Below are 18,483 nucleotides of genomic sequence, written 5' to 3'. Positions count from 1 at the left end.
GCCAATATGTTCTGCCAAATTTTCCTCAAGAAGTTGTTCTAAGAATAGAAAGAAACAGTCTATGTTTCCAAACTAGTTCTCAATGAGAAAACTAACAATATACTGATGAGTAAAGCATGAGCCACAGATTATAAAACTAAAATTGTAGCAAAGTAATACCTTTTGTAAATATCTAAAGCTAATTACTTCAACTTCTATGATTGTCAACTTTCTTGTGGAATAGAATAAAAAAGCATTTATTAAACTCTTAAAATGTGCCGGTTTCATGGCAGATGGAAAAGACATCTATAAAATAAAGAACTTTGATGAGGTGATTTCTAGGGCCTCTTTTATCTCTAAGATAACATGACTGATTATTCATAGAATCATAGATTTAGAGTTGGAAGGGATAACAGAAGTCCAATCATCTCATGTTACAGATGAGAAAAATGAGATCCAGAGAGATTAAGTGAGCCAGATTTTGAATCCTGGTCCTTAAATTTATGTCATTTTTCCACATGATTAATCATGATTAATTAAATATTAAACTTCTTAAGGGAATTTTAAATATGATTTAGTTTATAAAAGTTTGATTTGCACTCAATTTTTCAGGAATATATCTATTGTGTACAAATTGCACTCATCATGCAAAACATATTTTCATATTAGCCATGTTGCAAAAAAAAAAAGTAAAAAAATTATGCTTCAATCTATACTTGGTGTTCATCAGTTCTCTCTCTGGCAAGAAGTGTCATGAACAGGATTTATATATACTCTGTACTCTTCTGAATCTAAATCTAACACTCTTTCCATGGCACCATGCTAAATGACATTCTTTTTGGCAGTCAGACTGCTACATAGACAGAATGGATCAATTTAATTTCTTATCCTGGCATTCAAGGAATGTGCCCTTCCCCATCCCCCCCCAAAATCTGGCTTTAGGCCTCCCTTTCCAGTCTTATTTTTCCAGTACTTCCCTTCCCTATAATCATCATTCAGTCAAACTGAAATACAAACTCATTCCCTTGATCTCCTCAAGCTCATTTCTGGCTCAGTACATTATTGCAGCCAACTCAACTCCCCACCCCTGCCCCAAAAAACTCCCCACAACCTCCCATTTCTCTTCATTTCCCAAAGCATCCCTGCAGTAATAGCTTTTCTACAACAAAAAGCTGCTTGCATGGTTTATGTAGATTTAAAACTGCAGGTGGCAAATAACTACTGTTTGAAATTATGGCCAGTGGCTGCTCAGAGAATATGAGAATTCCTTATTTTAAAAACAAACAAATAAAAAAGCCCAAGTCTACAAAACCAGTCAGAAAAAATATAGTGTGAAACTATGTCTGAAGTAACTAGCATTCTATGGTAATTCTATGGAATTACCCATTGCCCTTCTGTTTATCCAATCTGATATCCATCCATCCATCTACCAACTCCCTCCTACTTACTCTTTCTCAGGTTTTTCCTATTTCTAATGACACCTTGATTAAGGAAAATCTAGAGCTACTTGAAATTGCCTTTATTAAAAACAAAAACAAAGACATATCTGCATAAATCATATGGAGCTATCTGCATTTGCAGCTGCAGAGGCATCAACTACATCTCTGTGCAAGTCATCCATTTGTCTAATGCTACAGATGGATACTGTTAGATGGCACAGTGGAGAGAACACCAGTTCCTTGAGTCAGGAGGACCTGAATTTAAATTCAGTTCAGAAACTTAACAGTTATTAGCTATGTGACCTTGGGCAAATCACAGAGTCCCAATTACCTCAAAAAAGAAAGAGAGAATGGGAGGGAGAAAGACAAGAAGAAGAAGGAGGAGGAGGAGGAGGAGGAGGAGGAGGAGGAGGAGGAGGAGGAGGAGGAGGAGGAGGAGGAGGAGGAAGAGGGGGAGGGGGAGGAGAGGGAAGAGGGGGAGGGGGAGGAGGAGGAGGAGGAAAGGGAATGCCTTCAGGAAGATTATAAAGGCCTTTGCTAGGTTTGTCTTCTCCATCCATATCTTTCCTTTTTTTTTTTTTTCTCTACATATTTCAGCCTTTAAGGAAAAGTTGTCCCTAACAAAATGGAAAGAATTAGTAATTTAACTAGATTTATTATACTTTATACTAAAGTGTTACCTCAACCAAAATTTACATTTTAAACTATTTATCTTCTGTCAGTTGAAAGGTTTTCCTCTTTTCAAAAGAACTTCAATTAGGTAGGAAATGTGGGGATTGAAAGGAGGTGGTATTGAAATCATGTTAGGCTTAGTTAACACCCTAAGAGTTCACTTTTTAAAAATTACATAATACATTCAATGTGTTACTTTCAAAGCTGTCCTTCTTGTCTGTGTTTCCCTCTAAACTTTCTTCTATTTTCTTCTGCTCATTTTAAAAGATATTTCAATGACCTTATTTTTTTTTAGAACAGGTTTCTTTTCTTTGACTGTGACCATGAACTTTTGAATCAATTCAATATATATGTACTGAACAACTGCTACATACAAAGTTTCTCCTGGTAACTGCAGTGGGGAACAAAGGAAACAATGATAAATAAGATAGAATCTGATTGTAAGGAGATCACAGTCTTGTAGGAGACAGAAACCAAATACAGAAATAAATGTATTACAGAGCAGAATATGATCTGTCTCAAAAGACATATAAAGTGCTATGAGTCTTCAGAGAGCAGAGAGATTATATTCAGTTGGTTGATTCAGCAGAGTCTGTTCAGGGTTGGTATCTGAGCTGGGTACTGAAGGATGAATAGGACAAATTGGTTAGCTATTGGATGAGAGGCAGGAAGGAGAAAAGATCATTTCAGGGAGCATAATGTTCAAAGGATAGGGAATTATTCAACACCAGGGCATCCATGGAGCATTTAATCATTTCAGCACTTAGCCCAACACCTGGCACATAATAGGTGTTAAAATGTTTATTGACTGATCTATTTTGGCTGGAATGGAGGGTATGTATTAGGGAGTTTTGAAATATTGGAACAGGTGGTTAGGGATATTGTAGAAAACCTTGAATATAAATCTGAGGTACTGACATTTAACATAGTAGGTAATTGGGAAGACATTGAAGATATTTTTGGAAGATTTATTTTTTTAGCAGCACAGTAACATCATCAGAAATGTAGTTTTAAAAAGTTTAATTTGGCAGCTGTATGTATTGTAGGAGAAGAGAATCAAGACAGGGAATTTAATTAGAATGATTTAATAGTTCAAGTTATTAAATTCGCCTAAAAAAAACAGAAACTTGAATCTATCCTTTTATCTTCCAATGAGTTTTTATCATTGATATGTGTTTGGATTGGAATGATTTCATAGTCAGATATTTTCTTTCCTCTATCTCCTGAATGGTATATTTCTTGATTGAATGAACAATTTCCTGGGCTTAGAAGCTTGGCAAAATATCAAAGTGCTTTCCATGAACACTAATCTTTCATATTTGTAGAGTCCTTCTGGGCGTCATTTATGGAATTCAAATTACTCAGGGCCGCTTCCTTCAAAATTTCATGTATAGAAATGAGCAGGGGCAATCTTGAGTTGAGGGGATATCAAGCGTTCCCAGTATTATTGCAATTCAATAAAGGAGGCGACATGCATCTCAACCACATTTTTGGTAGTAGAAGTAGACTGGAGTAGTCCTGGCATATCAAGACATGGATAATGTTCCTGAAGTTGATGTTTTGATCAGAATGTACCCTCCCAAAGGTAACTCCCATGTCAGATCCCCTCATCTGACATTAAAGTCTGAACTACAATTTAGGAAATTTCTCCCTTTACTTATTAGCCTCAACCAGATAAAGGAAGTGCTTCACTATATGAAGACTGGGAAAACTAAAAATGTTCACTGACCACTAAGCCTTGAATAAAGGAACTAAGGGAGGTAGCACAGAAAATAGAATGCTGGACTTGGAATTAAAAGACTGGTTCAGATCATAAACTCTGCTATCTCAGAAGAATTTAATTTTCAGATGACATTAAGAGTGATGGAAATTATTATGCTATGACATGCTACCCCCTCCTCCACAATAAACTCATTGCTTGAAATCTCATGATGGATTCAGGTACCTCATTCCTCTTTAGTACCTTCAATTCTCTCCCTTCTGCTCAGAAGGCTTGAGGAAAGCAGAATAAACTTCTCCCAAATCCTTCTATTATAAAAGTCTCAGATTTTTCTAGGAATCTTCAATTTCCATCAGCTGTTCTTTTTGGTTTTAACTTCATAGAACATTATGCTCCTGGGCTAGGGAACCCTTCTGACTGGAGAAAGGGAATCCTGCTTTTCAGTTTCCTTTTGTGGGTTGTTTCCCCCATCAGACTGTAAGCTTCTTGAGGACTAGGACTGCCTGTGTTCCTCCTTCTTTCCCTCCTTCCTTCCTTCCTTCCCTCCTTTCTTCCTTCCTTCCCTCCCTTCTTCCTTCCTTCCCTCCCTCCCTCTGTTCCTCCCTCCCTCCCTCCTTTCCTTCCTTCCTTCCTTCCTTCCTTCCTTCCTTCCTTCCTTCCTTCCTTCCTTCCTTCCTTCCTTCCTTCCTTCCTTCCTTCCTTCCTTCCTTCCTTCCTTCCTTCCTTCCTTCCTTCCTTCCTTCCTTCCTTCCTTCCTTCCTTCCTTCCTTCCTTCCTTCCTTCCTTTTCTTCCTCCTCCCCCCTTTCTCTTTCTCTCTCTCACAATGTGCATATCCTACTGCATTATTGGTGAAGTTGTGAACTGAGCTGGATGGGTACATTTATGGACCCTTTGAGCACCCTTCTTGTGGCAACTGCTTTGTATCAATTAAAGTTCTGTAGAAAATGATAATGATATCATTTTAAAAAGTATCAGTAATTTGTTTGACTCTTTGTAATGTCATAGCATATCTTCTTTTCATTGTTATCTTTTCTTCTAACTTGGTATTTAGGCTCTATCAAGGCAATGGTTTCATTGCCCAAAGAACAATGAATCAGAATTGACTACAATATTGATGACCACTCATTTCTTTTTTTTTTTTTTTTAATATAACCAATTTTATTTTTTGTGCTATTGCTTAATTCTCATTATGTTCATTTCCTTCCATTTCTCTTTTGAATAAAGTATCCATGATATAAAAAATGGCCTTCTATGTCACATGCAAGTCTTTGACTTCTCTTGTTCCTAGTCCTGAGGCATATTTTCCGATATATTTTTCATTAACTTCCTACTACCTATCTTTTCATTGTAGTAATTGGTTATTGAGGTATAGGCTGGTTTGGTTTGAAGTCTTTTATCACATTCTTTTTTATTTTTTTTTATTTTATTTATTTTTTAAAAATTTTTTATTATATATATATATTTTATAATATTATCCCTTGTATTCATTTTTCCAAATTATGCCCCCCTCTCTCTATTCCCTCCCCCTGATGACAGGCAATCCCATACATTTTACATGTGTTACAATATAGTCTAGATACAATACATGTGTGTATCACATTCTTTTTTAAAGTATTGTTCCAACTCATCATCTGCAAAAGATGTTGGAATAAACAGCAAATATCTTTTTTTTTTTTTTTTTTTTGCTTATATTCATCATGAACAATGTGAGGAGAGGTATTCAAAGTGTCTCATGGAATATTCTTGTTTTATTTGAAGACATGATGAAAGCAATTGGTTTCTTAATTGCTCCTCCAAGGAGAACCTCTACCAGTGGTCCTCAAACTTTTAAAATAGGGGGCCAGTTCACTGTCCCTCAGACTGTTGGAGGCCCGGACTATAGTAAAAACAAAAACTCACGCTCTGTCTCCTCCCCTCAGCCCATTTGCCATAACACAGCGGCTGCATAAATGTCCTCAGGGGGCTGCATCTGGCCTGCGGGCTGTAGTTTGAGAACCCCTGCTCTAAGCCATCCTTGGATTAAATTCAATTTTCTTATATTTTTTTGGTTTGATTTAATTGAGAATATTAATATGGATGTGGATGCAGCACTTTCGTAAGATGTTAATTCTTTGGTTGTTAGAGATCACATTTATAATTTTTGTAGTTAAATTATTGTATAAGTGATCTAAAGCTGTGATTTTTCATTTTAAAAGACCATAAAGCTTACAAATGGGCATAATTTCAGTGTTGACAGTGAGTGATAACTGTTGTCCACAGATCCACTGGTTATAGAAATAACTTGTATGTGGACAAAGTCCAGGAAATAATTCATTTGTTGTCTAGGATTGTTTTCTTGGAAGAATTTGTTGTAATCAGATCAGCCATTAATTTAGAAGTATTGATAGTAGCAGGCTGCTGGTAAGGGGCAAGGAGCCAAGATTTGGAGAATTTGACATAGACCAGTGTCTTGACAATAATTAGACCAGCAGAAATATCAGAGCCAAAGTAAGCTAGGAGCCAGCAACAGAGGAAGATATCAGTAGGAAAAGAACATGTGCCAGGAATCAGAACTGGAATAAACAAATGGGGACAAGAAAACCAGAAAGATGCTACACAATATTCAACTGGTAGAAGAATAGCCAAAGCAGGTTATCTGGCTGAGGAATTAGTGCAAGGGCTCAGATAACAACATTCAAGAGACTTGTTCACTGAAGCAACTTCCTGCTTTTCTGTGGCACATAGTAGGTGCTTAATTAACGTTGATTGATTATATTCCTCTCGGGGCAAGAATCAATCTCACTGGGGCTGCTTTAAACCTGTGATGATGGGAACAAATTGTTTTTTTGTTTTTTGATTTTTGGTACCTGGCTAAGGTGGGGAACCTAGAACCAGGGAATCGGCAGCAATTTTTTTTCTTTTTTCTTATAAACTTGACATCAACAAACACAAGTATTTTAATGTACAAGGAAGAAAAGAAAAGGAGGATTTAATTTGAAAGTGTGAATTTTGATTACCTACGATTAATATTTTCACTTTAACATGATAGTAACCAAATTGTCATACCATTTCCAGGCTTTGATAAACAAATCCTATCTACCATGCCTGCTTTGTAAGTTTTTTTTTTCTGAGGAGTAAGCATGGATTGTTATAAAAACGAAACAAAACAAAAAAATCTTTGAAAAACTGTTTGCTCTAAATAGGATTTTTAAATCACTACTCAATTTCAGATATGTTAATTAGGAAACTAATAAAGTCTATTCACTAATGATAGCCTACAATCCATGCAGAAAAATAGGAAGCACAGAAATAGAGTAAGCTGGGAAATTGAGAATTGATAATGGGGTTTTTATTTTAAAGTAGAGTCACTAAGGGACTTGATTTTTAAGGGAGCAGATAAAGAAATGTACAGAGAAAGGAGAGAACAAAGCAAAGGATGTAGACTAACTTTGAGAGAGAGAATTTAAAAAAAATAGATATAAGCATTGATCAATAAGAAGAGTTTTTTCAATAATCTTCATAGGACGCAAAATTAATTTTGCCATCAGCTTCACACAATTCAGATCCAATGCCAGTAGGTGGCAGTAAGAAATCATTTTCATTTGGTCCAGTTTCTAAAGGATCTTTTCTCCCCCAACATCCATTGAGAGCCATAAATTTCCTTTTTATCCTATCTTTTCATTTAAATCTAAATTTTAACTAAGCAATGCTTCAAATGAAATTAAATTCCTAAATATAGCTTTATTTTCAACCTCCCTCTTGGGATTTCTTGAGGAAACCTTGAGGAAAATGCCATAAAAGCTTGTAAAAAGCATTGAAGTGCTGTATAATTGTGGTCTGTTTGCTGTTGTTTTTTATTATCTTTCTCATTTCTTAACTGCTATGCCACTTAGTTCTTTCCCTCTTCTAACCCTGTCCTCATCTTTAAAGGCAAGAACCTCAGCTCCCTTCCACTTACCTACTTTAATACTTACTCCCCTCCCCCATTTCCTCTTCCTCCATCAGTTCTATCACTGTGGTTACTTAGAACCAGTTCAGTGATGCTGTTTTACCACCTACTTCTGAAGCTATTTTCCCAGTGAATTTCAAGATCACTCTTTATCTGTGATAAGCATTATCTTTCTGAGTTAACTGCCTATGTTCTTCATCTTTTTTTTTTTTGAGAAGGAAAAAAAAAGCAAGAGAAAAGAATATAGCATTTCTTTTATTTCTTTCTGTCTCAGATTAAAGGAAGCCTCATCATCTGTTATTTCTGAATTTTATGGCCCCTTCCCGTTATTTTTGGGCAGAAGTCACATCTGATCCTTCTTTCTTAAAGAAAAAAAAAAACTGGTGTTTTATTTAAATGGACATACTATACTTGTTAGTTAATTAATGAATTTCTTAGCCAGGTTGCCTTAGCAACTGCCTTCTTTTAAAACTGTCTTGAATCCAGAAAGCTTAAAGTGCCAATACCCCTTACAATAGAATAGCACACTGAACAGAAAATAAAACATCATTTCATCATATCCGAGTGGAGCCAGTTAAATGAGTAAGGGCTTTTTAGAAGAGAACAGAACCTTGAAATGGTAGAGTTGGAAGGAACTTCAGAAGTTATCTAGGCCAAAGCTTCTTAAACTGTGGGTCATGATCCCATATCAGGTTACATAACTGAATGTAGGGAGAGTGGAAAACTTGGCAACAGTAAAAGGTATCAAATATTCCCCCACAATTTAATTCTTATGTAAAAATAAACAAGCAATCCATCTCATTAATATGAAAAATAGTTTTCATCTCTAATAAATGATAAACATATGTATACCAAGGTATTGTTTTAAAATAAATTCATTTATGATTTATTATCAGTAAATGGTTGATTTGTATACCTATTTTATATACCTGTATATCAGGGGTCATGTAAAAATTTCTTGTGGGAAAAGGAGTCTTGAGTAGGGAGAGTTTAAGAAGCTTTGACCTATGCCAAACTATTTATATTATAGATGAGAAAATTGATGTTCAGAAGTTAAAAGGAATTTTTTTACAACTATTTTGAAGAGCAAGGACTACTAAATGACAAATATGACTTTATATGGGCATAATGAATATGAATTAGTGATGAATATGATGAAATAAAGAAAAGGGGAATATCTCAACAAGTAATATTGAAAACAATATAAAGAGTAGGAAGAATAGATCTCCAGTCATGATAGTTATGATGGTAAAAGTAATCAGATTTTGGTCTTCAGCTTTCTGGAGTTAGAAACTCAAATTTATTAATCTACATACTTGTATTTTACTTAAATTAAAGATTATTTTTGTGAATTAGATAACTTTCCATATCCTACAGGCTATCATCCTTTTTATACTCTGCATTTATCTGTAATTTGTGCAAATGTCCCCACAAGGGAAGAGATCAGGACTAAAATTCTAGTTTCTTTCACTTTATATTATAAAATTGTCCATCAAACTTTTGTACGGTGTCACTTCCAGAATATTCAACTCAATTCATAATGAGACTGACAAGTATAGCATATGGTGTTTATGACATCAAGTAAATCTTACTGACATATCTCAGCATTGCTTTCTATCAAAGCAATGATATGGTATGTCTGAAGTAGGCTTTTTGTCAGGAACACATTTTGAAATAGTATCCCATAAAGATATATTCATCAGAGTCAACATATTTCTGAAGGACAAGAGAAGAGGTGATCTGCTCTTAGGGAAATGAGGTGATAATGTCTTGATGTCCTCCCCTCTGTGAAAAAAGCAATTGGCAATTTATTATGTGTGTCCAGAGCTATAGCCCTTCACCTCTGGGCTCTCAATCATGGCCTTGTATAGACTGCAGAATAAGAGCTTTATTAAACATGTTTACTGAGGTTGTTCTGAAAGATCTTCACGTCACAGACTCAGCCTTTAATAGAAAACTGACCTCCTGCCATCTGGGGATGAAACCAAGTGCTGACTTAGAATACTAAACCCTTAGGGAAGGAAAAACAAATCCAGCTTATTTTTTTTCTAGCTGCTTTGCTTCTAGTTAGCACCCTGGGGAAGCAATAGAGAGAAAACTTCTCCTTGGGAGGCTCAGGCAATGCAATGGCAGTTCTTCCCAGAGGATTACCTGGGGCTTGCTGGCATTATGCACAATCCCAAAATACCTAAAGAGAAGCTAAGCAGCCTAATTAACTAATGGAAGCTAGTAATAGTAATTCTTCTTCTTATGTATCTAGTTGATGCTGGTCTTGTATATTGCTAAAATGATCATGGTAGACTTCTAACCAAGATGGTTGTGGGAAAATGAAGGCAAGCCACTGAGCTCCCATACCCTTAACTCTAGCTGAATCCTAAAGTTTGTACCAGACAGGATAATGATCAAATAACATTTTCCATCAATAAGAAGCCCCAGGGGAGTTAGGAAAGGGAGATTCTTCTAGCAAAGCCAGGGCAAATATAACCAGAGATAAGGACCTATGTCACCCAAGAGGCTCTATGCCCAGAGAGAGTGAGAGGGGAGGCTCCACTGAGAAAGTCTCAGGGAAGGGACCTTGGAGGTCAATTTTAATAACTGAAATGATCTATTTTATCTTTTATGATCACTCTTATCTTATTTAGCAAATGATTCTTCCCTTTATCACAGCTATAAACAGTACCTCCTTCCATTCTCCTCCAATTATTTTTATGATGTGACCTTTTATAATATTTTTGACATTTTGGGTTGATGTTATCATATAGTGTAGGATATAGACCTAAACCCAACTACTTTCTGTTTTTTTTTTTTTTTTTTAGCATTCTTTTTGTTTTAACATGGGGATCTGTGAATTTTTTGTAAAAAGTATTTTAATAGCTACATTCTAATATCATTGGCCTTTCTAATCCTATGTATTTTATTTTATGCATTTAAACAACATTATTCTAAGAATGAAATCCATTACCTTAACCATATTTTTAACGAATATTATAAGAAAAAAGAATCAAAACTATTCTAATAGGGAGTTTTTAATCATAGTAATTAATGTTCCTGAATTTATTTTGTACTAAGCTACTATATTTGATTGCTTCTAGAATGGGCTTACATTCATTGACTTTTCTATTTTTGTAGTCAGCACTAAGTAGTTTTAATAATTACTACTCTACAGTATAATATGAAATATGGTTTTGCTTTCCCCATCGTTTCCTACTCCCCCTCCCCCATTATTCTCTTTGAAGCCCTTGATCTTTTGTTCCTCCAAATGAACTTTGTTATCATTTGATCCATCTATTTTTGTTTTTTTGAGAATGAGTTTCTCTTTCTCACCCAGGCTGAAAGTGCAATAGTCTCTTCCTATTGCTAATTGACATGGAGCTTTGACCTGCCCTTATTTTTGACTTGGTACAGTTTTCTGGTATCTCCCCACTTTAGGATGTTTACCATATTGGTGCCAGATTTAGTGAAGATACTTTATTGACTTAACCCATTGTAGCTCAGGACACCCAAGCTCAAGATATCCTAGTCCCAGCCTCCTGATAGCACGGATTACAGGAATATATCATCTTCACTTGTTCATGCTGGCTAAGGAAAGTCAATATCTGCTACCTTTGCATTTTTTAATGCCATAGTAGATGTAGGAAGGGCAAGGTAACCATAACTCATGGCACAGAAGTGTGCCCAGTGTGATACGAACAGTGCTGGATCATTACTTGACAGTCACAACCTGCAATTTTTGCCTTTGTTCCCTGAGTTTGTGACCTATTAGTTGCAGCCCATCCTGAGTAGCAGAGAAAAGAAGGTTGATTTCTATTGTTACCAAAAAACCTCTAATATGAACTCTCATGTTCACTACCAGTGATGGGTGGAGTCTAGGAGCAAGCTTAGTATTATGAGCAAATACAGCTAGAATTAATTTTGAAAGACCTTCTCATCAGAGGCTCAGCCCTTACCAATAAACTGATCCCCTGCCACTCAGGTATGGTGCTAAGCTTTCATAGTATTCCATTTCCTCCACTCCCTTCAGACATTCTCTTTCTTAATCTGAAACCAGAAGGAGGTAAATAGACATAATACAGATATGGAAACTAGATAGGATCTGGTATTACATCTTTTTACAGTGTGTATTTTAGAGTTTGCAATGTGTTTTATCTTCATAATCTTATCTGAACCTCAGGGAAACCCTATAAGGTAGATATTATAGATATTATTAGATTCATTTTATGGAGAGAAATTGAAGTCAGAAAAATTGTTCTCCATTTTTGCACAGTTCATAAGTGTCAGAAATAGGATTTGCAGCCAGGCTTTTTCTGTTTCTAAATCTAGTCACTGTGCCTAATTGCTTTCGGGAGGACAAGGTATGCTGTAACTGTAGCTATATGATATATGGGTAAGGTTGGCAGTTGGTTTCGAGATAAACATCATGTGGAATCTTGATTTTGGTAAGACCCCCTTGTTCTGAGTTGGGTCTTCAATCTTTCAGTTTTGGAAACTCAATTTTATTTATTTGCTCAGGGATAATCAGATTCTGGAGAAACAAATTTCTACTAATCAAATTTGTTTGGTAAATCATAATTTGAGAAATACTACTGCCAGCTAGAATACTCTCATTTATGGGTGACTCATACACCTCCTATGAAGAGAGTACTTAGAAAACTAAGCTAATATTGCTGAAATAGAATCTGAATAAAAAGAAGTGGTATTAATATGATCAAGTCAGGACAACCTGATGAACCCTTATCTACTCTATGGCTATACTTGCCAATATTCCATTTGGGATTACTCAAATTGTCGAGTCAAAGCACTTTTTTCCCACTTTGGGTCAGATAGGTAAACATTTAGAAATATTTACTTTCTAGATCTCCTTGTCATCAAAATTCTGCCAATTTACTGTAGCCCTGGCAGTTTGCATCTGCACAGGGGTAGGTGTTCTCCCAGGATCTGAGGTTCACCTTAGGGTGAAATTGCTTCTAACACTGTAGCTCCTAAGAGCCTACCAGTGTGCTTCCTTAAATAAGGAGTAAACTCGATTGGCTTTATAGAAAAAGCATTTCCTTAAGTGATATGGCAAAATGGATAATTACAAAATATCTTCCTCCCAACTTAGGGTAAACTCTCCCCAAAACATGCAGAATCAGTAAGATAAGGAGAAGTGGTCATGAGCTTAGAATACAAGGGCAGTGAGGCATGTGTGTAGGAGATAGACATGGTCAAGACAACACAACTCTGGAACATCAGGACTTCAATGTCCTTTATTTCTCCTTCATATGTCCTTTATATCTATCTTCTCACAAGAAGTTCACTTTAAGGTGGGTATTGGTGAGGGATGAGTGACATCTCATTCCTTTGCAAGGAATGGATAATTTAGCTACATCTGGGCTGAACCACGTAGCTTACTCACTCACTGGTCACTTTGACCCTGGACAGCTGAGAGGGTCACTCTGCTCTTGGACAGCTCCTCAAAGAGTGGTTGTGCTGTGGTTTCCTTGGGTGCCCCAGACAAATCTTTAGTCTGTGGGCTGTAAGCAAGGTATATAACATCTCTGCCAAAAGGAGCAATCTGATGGCTTCTTTGGACTCTTCAATGAATAAGTGCTGTTTTTGCCACCTCCAGAGTTTGGTTTGGCTGGGTATTACAGTGCTTTTCCAGCAAGGATAATAACCCTTCTCCTAAGAGGGGCAGATGCCCCTTTTCTGTAATTCAGTCCTGAAGCTTGTCATTTCTAGGGAGGAGGTGGGAGAGGTCTAGTTACAGTTCTTTCTGGCTCAGAAGTGGCTTTCCTCAGCTCAGGATCCTACCCTTAATTTTGGCAATCAGCCAGTTACACGTCCCAGATTTCTATTGGGGTATTTTGCAGATTAGTAATTGGGGACAACAGTACAGATGCTTCCTTAACATCGAAAAAGGTATCCCCTTTATATTTCAAAATGTCTATCTTTTGCCCCAGCTTTTGTCAAGTTCTAATGGGACATTTCTTATAAGAGTATTTACCTGTGTTTATAATTTTCCAGATTACAATTTATTTTACTTTATTTATCTTTTAAACTCATCTTTGTGAGTTCAAATCTAGACTCAGATACTATATATGACTTTGGCAAAGTCACTAGCCCTGTTTGACCCTGTGATAAATGAGCTAGAGAGGAAAATAGCAAACTATCCCAAAATCTTTGTTAAGAAAATCCAAATGTGGGGTCACAAAGAGTTGGACATGATTGAGATGACTGAGATGACTGAATAACAATCTCTTTTTAGATGGTTTGCTTTCTGAGTCCTTAATTTGCTTAGCAAGCTATCTCCAAATAACAATGGAAGGATGGTTCTTGCTGATTTCCAGTCTCATGGCATAATGAATAAAATACTGCAGTTGGAGACAAAACTTGGTTTGAAATCCAGATTTTAACACTTGCTAACTGTGTGGTAAGGCCAGTTATTTATCCTCTCTGGGCTTTAGTTTTCTTATCTTTAAAAATCAGAGGTAATAATACTGTCACAACCTATTGTTCAGGGTTGTTGTGAAAGAAACACTTCATCAGATTGAAAATCCTATAGGAAGCTATTATTACATGGTGTTATTATAAACATATTCTTTTTTGGAGGGAATTGTTTAAAGTTTATTTTTAAAATTTGCTTTTCAAGGTTTATTATATCTTTTGACCACTTTTCCCCACTACAGAACAATTTCAAAAACCAGAGCCAAACCCTCAAAACAAATATTTAAAATCCAGCAAAAATTTTTTTTATATTGACTATGTCCAAATGTGAATGTTTCATTCTGTATTTTAAGTTCCCCAACTTTCCTCATTCTTGTTAGCTTTTATAGAATCGTATATTTACATCTGGAAGACAGGAAGAAAGGGAAGGGAATAAGTTTTTACCAAGTTTCTACTATGTGCCAGACACATGCTAAGTACTTCAAAAATATTATTTGTGATAATGTTTATTATATATAATACATATTTACTAGTAAATAAGTATTTACTTAGTTCTTACTGTGTACCAGACACATTCTAAGTACTTCACAAATATCTCATTTGATTTTTATAACAACTCTGAGAGGTAGGTTCTGCTATTATTACCATTTTACAATTGAGGAAACTGAGGCAGACAGTGGTAAAGTAACTTGTTTTACTAAGTGTCTAGGGCCAGATTTGAATTCTGGTTTTCCTGATTCTAGGCCCTGTACTCTAGTCCCTGTGCCACTGATTTAGCTAGATTTATATCTGAAATGAAACATAAACTAACCCAAATTTTTATTTTATACATGAGGCCTTAAGGCCAAGAGTGGTTAAGTGGCTTGCCCAAGATCACATAGTAAATTAAGAAACAGCTCTTCTGACTCTGAATCTAGATTTTTTTGCAGTAATTGGGATTAAGTGACTTGCCCAGCATCACACAGCTAGGAAGTGTTAAGTGTTTGAGGTCAAATTTGAACTCAGATCCTTCTGATTCCAGGATTGGTACTCCATCTGCTGTGCCATCTAGCTGCCCCTCTAGAACTCTTTTTAACATACCATGCTTCTGGACTTGACCCTTTTTCTTGAATTTGCTTCTGGAATATGCTGTGTTTGAAGATCTGTGCACCTCTCCACATAACTGCAGTGTCTCTGGAGTCTTTGAGCATAAATATTTAACAATAATGACTGCAATAAGGAATAGAAAGGACAAACTGAAATGAGAAGATACTCCAGAACTCCTGAGAGGGCAGGGATTAGGAAGCCTTCCTAACTCCTCAAATCCAGATTCTCTGATCTCCTCCTTTCTTGAATGCAAAGAATGTATCAAAGGCTGGTCCTCTGGAATTCTAGGGCTATTATGTGCAGCCATGTCTCAGTTTCTTTTTGGCTCGGCAAGAGCCATAGCTTGATTGCTCCTATGACCCTTCCAGGTGCATGAATGTAGGTTTGGCTGTCTCTCTGTATAAACGTGTTGTGTAATCCCCAAGGAGTACTCTAAAGGGATACGGTTACCACACATGCTCTCTCTTCTTCACTGCAGAGACGCCTCTGAGCAGATGGATGTGTACAAAATTTTTTTACACTTCACCCCCACACAAGTTTCAGTATTGTGAAAGAGGATGTCTGGCATCCACTGAATTTATCAAGATATTCTCAGCATTGGACATCGTGTATTTTATTATGAGGGTAAAGTAATAATAATAATTTACATTTATAGAGTGCTTTGAGGTTGTTCTTACAACAACTCTAAGAAGTAAGTTATATAAGTGCTATTATTCCTATTTTGTGAGAAATGAAAAAAGACTGGGAAATGAGTAAACTGAGGCCCTGGCTAGGTTACTGACCTGAGGGTCATATAGCTAATAAATGTCTGAACTGAAAGTTATACTAACTTCAAGTCTTGTATCTAAGGACAAAGGAATGATCACAGACTGTTACTGAGAGAAATTTAATGGATTCTGCTAGCCATTTCAAATGTGGTTGAGTTATTCAAAATTCAATTCCTTTCTAAATTAATCTAAATTATTATATGCTATTATGTATTGATCTGGGGGATAGAGAGAATATTATCTTTATTTTTTAATCAAGATAGCTATTGTGTCTAAAATTAATTCTGGTGATCTTAGGAAGATTATGTATATTCTGTATGACCTGAGTTCCCTTATCTGTAAAATAAACAGATTAGACAAGATGACCTTCAAGGCCTTTTCAGCCTTAAATCTATGATCTTGTGATTTTTCTGCCATCTCAGTTGTCTAGTACCTTAAAGCAATCATCTTATTGATTTCAACAGTGTGATAAACTGGAAAGAGAAAAGATTAGTGTGTCAGGAAGTCTATGTTCTAGTCCTGTCATAACTTGCTATATTACCATGGGTTAATCACTCTATGTATCTGAACCTTAGTTTTCTTCTCTGAAAAATTGTGGGCTAGTTACTAGATGATTTCTAACATCCTTTCCAACTCTGTGAGTCAAAGTTCTGTGTTCTATTAGAAAACATTTCTAGTACATAAAACTTTAGTACAAAATGTGTCAAATGTGTGTGGGTGTGTGCATGAGCCAACAGAAAGAGCCAATTCAGAGCCCCGTCATACTGTCTTCTAAGAGACATGGAAGGGGGTGTATTTTTCAAGCTTTGTGGTGAAAACAAGTGCAAATATAACTTCATGATAAATGGAGAAGAAACGGTTTTTGCAACTGGTCTTGATAAGAATATCAAGCTTATTCTCAATGCAGAGGACAGATCTTGTGAATTCTAGCTCCATTTGGCATAGTAAAAAGCCATTACCATTGAATATCGGCATACCAAATGCTGCTTGAATATCCTCAACTTAAACCTGAATAAAATGCTGTTCTTCAAAGGGTCACTCACATTTACACTCTATAAATGATATTTCCACTCCCTCCCACTACCAACTGGTGGTGTTTTCTCTCTGAAATTACTTTCTATTAACACTGGCTATGTATGTACAATGCTCTGCATAGGATCTCCCCGATTAAAATGTGAACTCCTAGCTGGTATATACATTGATCCATGTTCTTGGGATCTACCAGCTCAGGTTGTTAGAATGCTTAGGTTTGGGAGTTTTAGGACTAAAGCCAATGAGGAATTCACACTAGGTCCAGTGCCAAGATGGTGGTACTGGAAGGCTTACGCAACATTATACATCATCTACTGTGTCCCTTTATGGGAAGGGCAGACATTTTTGTGGTTACAAGTCACATTTAGCTCATGAGAAAGGTGAGAAATGGGTCATGAAGAGAAATTGCCTTAGCAGCTGCACCCCTAACCAGCTGTTGGAAAATGAAACTTGTTTAATATCAATATAATGTTGGATAAAAGAAAAAAAATGAATTCAATGTGGTTTATTAAAGCTATCGCTCCCTCATTCTATTTTGTTTGATTTTCACAGGCTACCTATAACAAATCATAGTGGGTAATGGGATATCCTACAGAAAAGCTAAGTCAGGAAAAACCTGTTTACAAATGAGTTTCTAAGATTTCCCTCTGCAATTTCAATCTCAAGGTGAATAGGACAAAAGATTGCTGACTCTGCCCTTGCTTGATGAAGATCAGTCAGAAATTAAAATATGTCCTGAAGAAGACAGGAAAATGATTGAAGGATGGCAGTTTTATTCCCTTTGGGACATAGGGCCACAGAATCAGTCAGCGGTAGCAAGCACTTAGGGAAATGTCTAATTTTAAAATGAAGTGACATCAATTTAAATATTTTAAAACAGGATATGTCTGAGAAGACAACTTAAAATGTACATGGAAAATGTTGCAGTTACTATTTGTTAATAATGGATGAGAATGGAAAAATATATCTTGTCAAATGTTAAACATGATTCAGGGACACTCAGGTTGACTTGGTTCACTTTGGTAGGAAGCAATATATTTTTTAAAAAAATACTTAAGTCTTTAGTCCAAATTCTTAAATATAGTCCTGATGCCAGAGATCTGTGAGATAAAAGGTACAGATTTACCTTGAGCCCCTAATAAGAAGCTTGAGAAAACCTCTGTATTAGAGACAGTGTCAGTTGGTATATTTCACTAGATCAAGGTAACAGTGTGAAGAAGTGGAAAGAATGCTAGATTTAAAATGCTAGATTTAAATCAGAGAAACTAGGTTTGGTCTCTAATTGTAAATGTATGATGTTAATTTATTACCAGTGTGCCCTTGGCCAATACCTTTTGGCCTTAATATTCTTATCTATAAAACAAAGTGGTTGGACATCTAAACTCTCTTCTAGTTCTAAATTTATGATCACAGAATCATACAATATTGTAAGT

The sequence above is a fragment of the Sminthopsis crassicaudata genome, chromosome 2 (assembly GCF_048593235.1).
Source record: "Sminthopsis crassicaudata isolate SCR6 chromosome 2, ASM4859323v1, whole genome shotgun sequence".
In the NCBI taxonomy this organism is placed as follows: Eukaryota; Metazoa; Chordata; class Mammalia; order Dasyuromorphia; family Dasyuridae; genus Sminthopsis; species Sminthopsis crassicaudata.
This window is presented reverse-complemented; position numbering follows the sequence as displayed.